Genomic DNA, 6978 nt, shown 5'->3' with positions numbered 1-6978 from the left:
TTTCTGTCTGAGATAGGATATATAACTCCAGCATCTAGAAGCTTAATTATTTCCTTTTTCACTACCTCTTTCAGGTTTGGGTTTAGTCTCCTTTGCTGTTCTATAGATGTTTTTGCATCTTCTTCGAGGTGGATGCGGTGCATGAAAAGGTCAGGAGCTATTCCGGGAATATCATCGAGAGAATACCCGATCGCTCTCCTATACTTACGCAGTTTGTTTAACAGAAGTGCAAGCTCTCCATTCGTGAGATTGGCATTAACAATGACATGATATGATTTATCGCAAAGGAATGCATATTTTAGGCCAGCTGGAAGTGGTTTTAGTTCAACCTTGGGTGTTTTTTCTTTACTCCAGCTGGTCGATGAAGAAAATGATCGATCAATAGTTTCCCTAAGGTATTGATCCATGATGATTTCAGAATCATCATTTTCTCCATTTGCGATTCTGATACTTGCGTCCGTAAGGTTCGCATAATCTTCTGTCCTGCTATCTACGCTCAGAATTTCTTGTTCATCAGGAGTGAATGTGTCTTCTGGTGGATTATTGGAACATATATCCATAAGGTATTCCTTTTCTAGCTCAGAAACTTCTTCTGTGTAAAAGGCGTGATCGTCTATTAGAGGGCGTTTGACTAGCTTTTCCATGTCGAAGTTCATTGATATATCTCTGACATTTAAGTTAATCTTTCCTCCTTTAACATCTATGATTGCTCCGGCTGTAGCCAAAAAGGGCCGACCCAATATAAGGGGGTCCTTTGGTACTTGTTTATACTTTAATACAACGAAATCTGTTGGTATGAAGCAATCATCAATTTTGATTGGTACATCTACGAGGATACCTTCGGGTACCCTAATAGAACGATCAGCTAGAACTAGCGTGATTGGCGTTGGAACGAATTCATTATAACCTAGTGAAACTGCCACAGAGTATGGCATGAGGTTTACACTAGAACCAAGATCACAAAGAGATTGAGGAAAGCGCGCGTTTAGTATCTTGCAATCTAGGACAAAACTACCAGGGTCAGTCCTTTTGGTTGACGTTTCTCCTTGTATCATCGCACTTACTTCCTCTGACACCATCATAACGCTTTGTTCTCCACTCGAAGATATCATATCTTTTACGTACTTCTTTACTGAGGGGGCTATCTTAATGGCATCACTGAGGGGTAGCTCGAAAGTGATTTTATCAAAGGCCTTTTTACAAATTGCATGTTTCAATGCCTTCTTAGTCTGCGGTTTGTTTGGAGGGAATGGGGGTGGAGTTCTATAGACTCGTTCAGTCCTGGTAGGCTGCGTATCGCAATCGTTAGTGCCACCAGACTGTTGATCGTTTTCCTTCCCAGTGGATCGATCGATATTTGGTTCGTTTAGATGATCGATTTCGATCTCGGCATCAGGATTCTCTTTTTCTAAGTCTATAGTTCTTCCCTGATCCTTTTTATTTGAAGAGTTCCTCCTTTGTTCGGATGTTCCTGAGTCAGAATCATTGTCAAGAAGCTCTATGGGGTTGGAATTGCTTTTTCCTGCATCATCGATGATTTTTTTATTGCTGGCATCGTCTCTGGCATTTGTTTCAAGGCGTTTACCGCTTCGCAACATCACGGCATATGCTTGGCGTTTTGCCCCAGGGTTAGCATCGGTCCTTCCAGGGAGACGGCCTGTCTCTCTCTTCAGAGTAGTTGCAAGGTTAGCAATTTGGTCTTCCATTCCCCGTAGGTGTTCAATTAATGAATGTATCTTTTGGTTTAGTTTACCGTAAAAGATGTCTATTTTCCCATTAAAGTCGGATTTCATTTTACGGTTTCCTGTAAAAGCTTGTTTTAGATTGTACTTCTCTCTCCCGGTACGAGACTGCACACAGATTTCATAGTCGCGTGTGAAGCTGTCGACGTTAAACACAGAATGATGATCAGTAGTATCTAATTCTTCTGTAAAGTCAAGCTCATCTTCTGATATAGGAGGGGTTTTATTGTAATACTGGCACAGGTTGGGTGGGTTTTGATCAATCAGAAGGGGATGAAGTGAATTTATAGAATTCTTTATTTCGGCTAACTCAGTATTTTCTCTTGATTTTGTAGCTTTTTCTTTTTCTTTATTCATCTCTTCATAAGATCTTCCTGTTGCCATGTTTTCGATTAAGCGTCTTGCCTCTATAGGATTTCTAGTAACGAAATTCCCTTCGCTTGCTGTATCAAGCGTTGTCTTATAGCTCAGAATAACACCTTTGTAAAAGATCTTAAGAAATTGTGATTCTGGATAACCATGGTGGGGGCATTCGAGTTCATAACCCTTGAATCTTCCCCATGCGTTTTTGAATGATTCCTGAGGATTTTGACAGAAGGTAGAAATTCGCCTTCTCACTTCCCAGTAACGAGCATCGTTAAAGAATTGCTTAAGGAAAACGTTTCTAATTTCTTTCCAACTAGTCAGGGATCCTTTTGGTAGACAGTTCAACCATCTTAAAGCTTCCCCTTCTAGTGAAAATGGGAAAAGTCTGCAACGAATGTATTCGTCTGGAATTAATTCCTCTAGACCTTCAATGTGGTCTTGCGGATGTTCCAAAGAAGATCCTTTAAAAGGGTTTCGACGCACCATATTATAGTAATCAACATCAAACTTTTTCGTGGTACCGTCGTCTGGTATTCTAATAGCGGACCTATTGGAATAGTTCCTATTGGGGTTTAAGTAGTCTTGCAAGGGCAATTTAACTTCTTTACCTATGTTTAAGGTAGAGTTTGACTTAACAGGGATTTCAGTCCCCTGCTTTTCAGTAGTTTGGCTAGAAATGTTGCCTGTTTGACCTATTGGTTCAGTTTGGACTACTTTCTCATTAACAGCATCGGTAAGCGGGTACTTACCTGCTTTCGGCTCGGCGGTATCGATCGATGAGGCTTCGGATGAAACAATCGATTTTTCTGTATCTGCGTCGTTCGATTGACAATGTTCCATGTCGATCGATGCTTGGCCGACATCTGTATTCTCCATTCTTTATGTTGTAAAACAAAAGAATAGAAAATTAGCAAAAGTAACAAAGTCTATTCTAAATCCTAAATTAAATCTAAAAGTAATAAGAAAGAGTCCCCGGCAACGGCACCGAATTTGATATCACTCAAATTACCCTAAAAAGTGAATTACTCTCTCAAATAAGAGGTTCATATGTAGTACTTAGGGATCAAATCCACAAGGACTCTAGGATTACTTAAGGTTCAATTAATTAGAGATGAAGATAGACTTAAGGTTTTATATGTTTTAAAGCAGTAAATAATATGGTGATAAAGGAAGTTGTTCAGTAACTGAAATGAAGGTTGTTTCTTATTGAGGAAAATAACTAGATTCAGGTATTTCTCAGGTATGATATTATGCAGTTTGAAAGTGACATTAGGGTTTTTAGTTCTTTGAACTCAAACAATTGGTACGACCAGTAGGGTCTCCTTTGACTAGATCCCGGATCTCAACTGTCGTTTGTTGATCACGGAAAAGAGTCGATCGATATGACTTTTGTCTAATCGATCGATACACCTTTCAAACAATCGATCGCTACAACTGTGGTTGTATCGATCGACGGTAATTCTAGCAAGCATTATCGGTTTGGTTGGAAGCGTTCTCTAATGATCTAGACCACCTTTCGCATGTGTCTAGTCAGTTAGATCACTTTAGTTTATTTCTGGGAATTGAGAGTATACAGTTGGTTATCTCATCAATCCTCAGATCTAGATTTAAGGGTGATCAATCCTAAATCTAGTATTAAGAGCAACTAAAGTAAAAGAACTAATTTGTTCACCCTAACAATTGTCACAATCTCATTACATGATTCACCCTTATGAGAAACCTAAATCTAACAATTAGGTTTACTCAGACATATTCATGAGAGACAAAATCATGTTGGTTTGAATAAAACTTAATATGAAATAAGAAACACAAAGAGTATGAGTAGAATAAAAAGGAAGTTCAAGATCTTCTCTGTTTTGTAGTCTCAGATCTATCTCTCCAACTCTAACTCTTTTCCTAAGGTAGCCAAATATCTAATTTACAAAATATAAACTACTCAGTAATAATATGTTAATTTAAAAAAAAATTCAATTAAAGCTAACCCTAAAGATCTAACCTTTAAAGATATAACATGTTATGTGACTTTTTGTTACTAAACCATAAACATTGTCTCACATGGTTACCAAATCAACATATATTCTTTTTAGTTGTTCACTTATATACAAATTTAATTTATAAACTTTATATTAACCTTTACATTGATGATTAACTAATAATTTCACAAAAAATAATTTTATATATTTTTAAACATAATTAACTAGATCAAATTAAAATGTAAACTACAAATTAATTCAACAGTGTAGACTGTGTACGACGTCTACGGATATGTAGACAATGTTTATTATGTGTAGACTTACGAAGAACAGAACAGTAAAATGACTTTATGTTTTTTTGTTTGGTCACTGATGTCTTGCATATTTACATGTATTTAGCATTCATATCTTATGCATTTTGATCATATAATCTAGGGATTAGGCATCATTAGGATCCATTTTGCATTCATTTGTCCTTATCAGGTGTTGGAGCATGCTTTGGTGTGATTTGAGGTTTTTGGGAGTCTTATGGCCCAAAAAGAAGGTGAAGAATCAAGTTTGGCCATGAAAAGAGAAGTCAATCCATGATCTGGTCGAGACAAAGATGAGCATGGACGGAGGCCTTAGAGATGTCTTCTGTTGCTAAGATTTTGTGGAGACACAGCAAATTGAGTTAGATTTCCAATGTAAGTAGTTTCAAGTAATTTGGAGCTATATTGGAAGAGTTATGATCAGTTTACTAGAAGCACATTAAGCTGGCCGGGGAGAGTGGACCGGGGTGAGGTACCCGGTCGGGAGCTGGACAGAGATGGGCGAGAGAACAGACCGGGTAGAGTGGACCGGGTTGGATTTGTGGCTCGACCCCAGACCGAATTTCAGCCTCTTTTCCTATTGGTTGAAGCCTAATTGACCCCAGAGACCTTTTAGTAATTTTTAATGATGTTTTTAGGTTTTCTAAGCCTTGTATAAATACTCTTGGGTCCCAAAGTTGGGACTTAACTTCTTTTCTATCAAAAACATAATAGATCTTGAAGAAAGCTTGGATATTTGATCCTTTTCATCTCATTTCTTTTGTGTTTATTAGATTATCTTCTTCTCTAATGATGTTTAGCCTTGAATCATCATTGATTTTGCGGTTTTCCATGGCTATTAGTGAGTAGATCTATCTAGGATTCATGGGCTTGGGAGACTAAGGGTGATTAGGTGTAGATCTACGGTGTTCTAGTGTAGATCTATCTTGTTTCTTGCTAGCAGAGTGCCTTTAATGCTATTTTAGAGTTGGCCACTCTAAAGTTGAGCTTTAGGCATTTCATGCCCGAAAGGTGTTTGATGAAATGCCTGAACCAACTCTCCTAAGCTTTTAACATTCTTTACCAAAGAAATTTGTTGTTAAAGGTGTTCAGATGGCTAGTAGACTAGTTCTTAATGATTGCTTAGATAATATTCAGCCTAAGAAATTAGATGCTTGAGTTATCTTTGTGAATGAACATTTCTTCTAGAGATAGAGTTTGTTTAAGATTGTGTCTAGGCCTAAGGTTGCTAGATTGATTGTTGCTGCCATCTTAGATTGAATCTTAGTCACCCAAAGTCAATTCGCTTTTCCCAAGAATCCCTTTGCCTCATTGAGAAAGAAAGTTCAATCTTTTATTGCATTTTTAGTATAGTCTTTGTTCATAATCATCTCTCTTAATGGTTGCACTTAGATTAAGCATAGGCTTGCATTCCCTTTGCATTAGAATCACTTAGAATTGGATTGCCATCTTTTATACTACATCATTTGATTGGACCCTTGAAAAGTCTTTCATCAAATTGGCGCCGTTGCCAAGTTCTAAGTTGATTTTGACATTGGGATTTAGTCACTTGCTTGAGACTAAGTCATTTTTCTTTTATTGTGATATTGGTTCTGCTTCTTCCTCGTCCTTTGCATCTCAGGTGTATGATCACAAGAAGCAGAGGTGCATCAAACTTGGCCCCCACTGTTGAAGAGATTGTTGCACTTGAGAGGGAGATAGCAAGAAAGAGAAGAGAGGAAGAGCAACATGCTCATCTACAAAGGTTGGGATTTGATATGGCGAATCTGCCTCAAGATGGTGATGCCCTAGGGGGCAATGGTCCAAGAGCTGACAATCTTAGACCTCAGTACCAACCACAACATCCACAGCGCCAAGCTAGAGCCATTGGGACCTATGACCAACCCCACATCCATGGTCATAGGAGAGGAATCAGGCCACCAGCTGTGGAGAACAACAACTTTGAGATCAAGTCAGGGATGTTGCATTTGATTGAGAACAACAAGTTTCATGGCCTTGCTGTGGAGGATCCCCTTGATCACTTGGACACATTTGATAGCTACTGTAGCTTGTCCAAGACTATGGAGTCTCTGAAGATGCTTTCAAGCAGAGGCTGTTTCCCTTCTCTTTGGGAGAAAAGGCATACCAATGGGAGAAGGCTCTTCCAAGTAACTCTATTACCACTTGGAATGAGTGCAAGAAGGCCTTCCTAGAAAAGTTCTTCTCCACCTCAAGGACAGCCAAGATCAGAAATGAAATCTCTGGGTTTCAGCAGAAGAATCTTGAAGGTTTTGGTGAAGCATGGGAGAGACTCAAAGGCTATTGGACTCAATGTCCACATCATGGCTTCACCAAGGAGAGTCTCCTTAGTACCTTCTACAGAGGTGTTCTACCAGAGTTCAGGAATATACTTGATACAGCTAGCAATGGTTTCTTGTTGGGAAGAACGAAAGAGGATGCAGAGGAGCTGGTGGAGAACATGGCCAAGAGTGACTCAGTCTACAGTGAGGAGCATGACAGGGTCAACATAAGTGATGATCAGCAGACAAAGAAAGAGATCAGGTCCTTGCAAGAGTCGGTTTGATTACCCAACCAAGCCAAACAAGA

The 6978-nt window shown here is 38.9% G+C and overlaps 2 non-coding genes across 2 annotated transcripts; one reads left to right on the top strand and one right to left on the bottom strand.

The window, feature by feature from the left end:
• Positions 1–2256: 2256 nt before the first annotated feature.
• On the top strand, positions 2257–2363 carry LOC130498179 (small nucleolar RNA R71). Its single transcript, XR_008937100.1, has one exon. It is a non-coding gene; the product is annotated as a small nucleolar RNA R71 (small nucleolar RNA).
• A 4250-nt stretch (positions 2364–6613) lies between these two features.
• On the bottom strand, positions 6614–6720 carry LOC130498281 (small nucleolar RNA R71). Its single transcript, XR_008937196.1, has one exon. It is a non-coding gene; the product is annotated as a small nucleolar RNA R71 (small nucleolar RNA).
• Between the last annotated feature and the right edge of the window lie 258 nt (positions 6721–6978).

This window comes from Raphanus sativus, chromosome 7 (genome assembly GCF_000801105.2).
Source record: "Raphanus sativus cultivar WK10039 chromosome 7, ASM80110v3, whole genome shotgun sequence".
NCBI lineage: Eukaryota > Viridiplantae > Streptophyta > Magnoliopsida > Brassicales > Brassicaceae > Raphanus > Raphanus sativus.
Note: the sequence above shows the minus strand (reverse complement) of the source record. Positions and strands in the feature narration are given on the sequence as shown.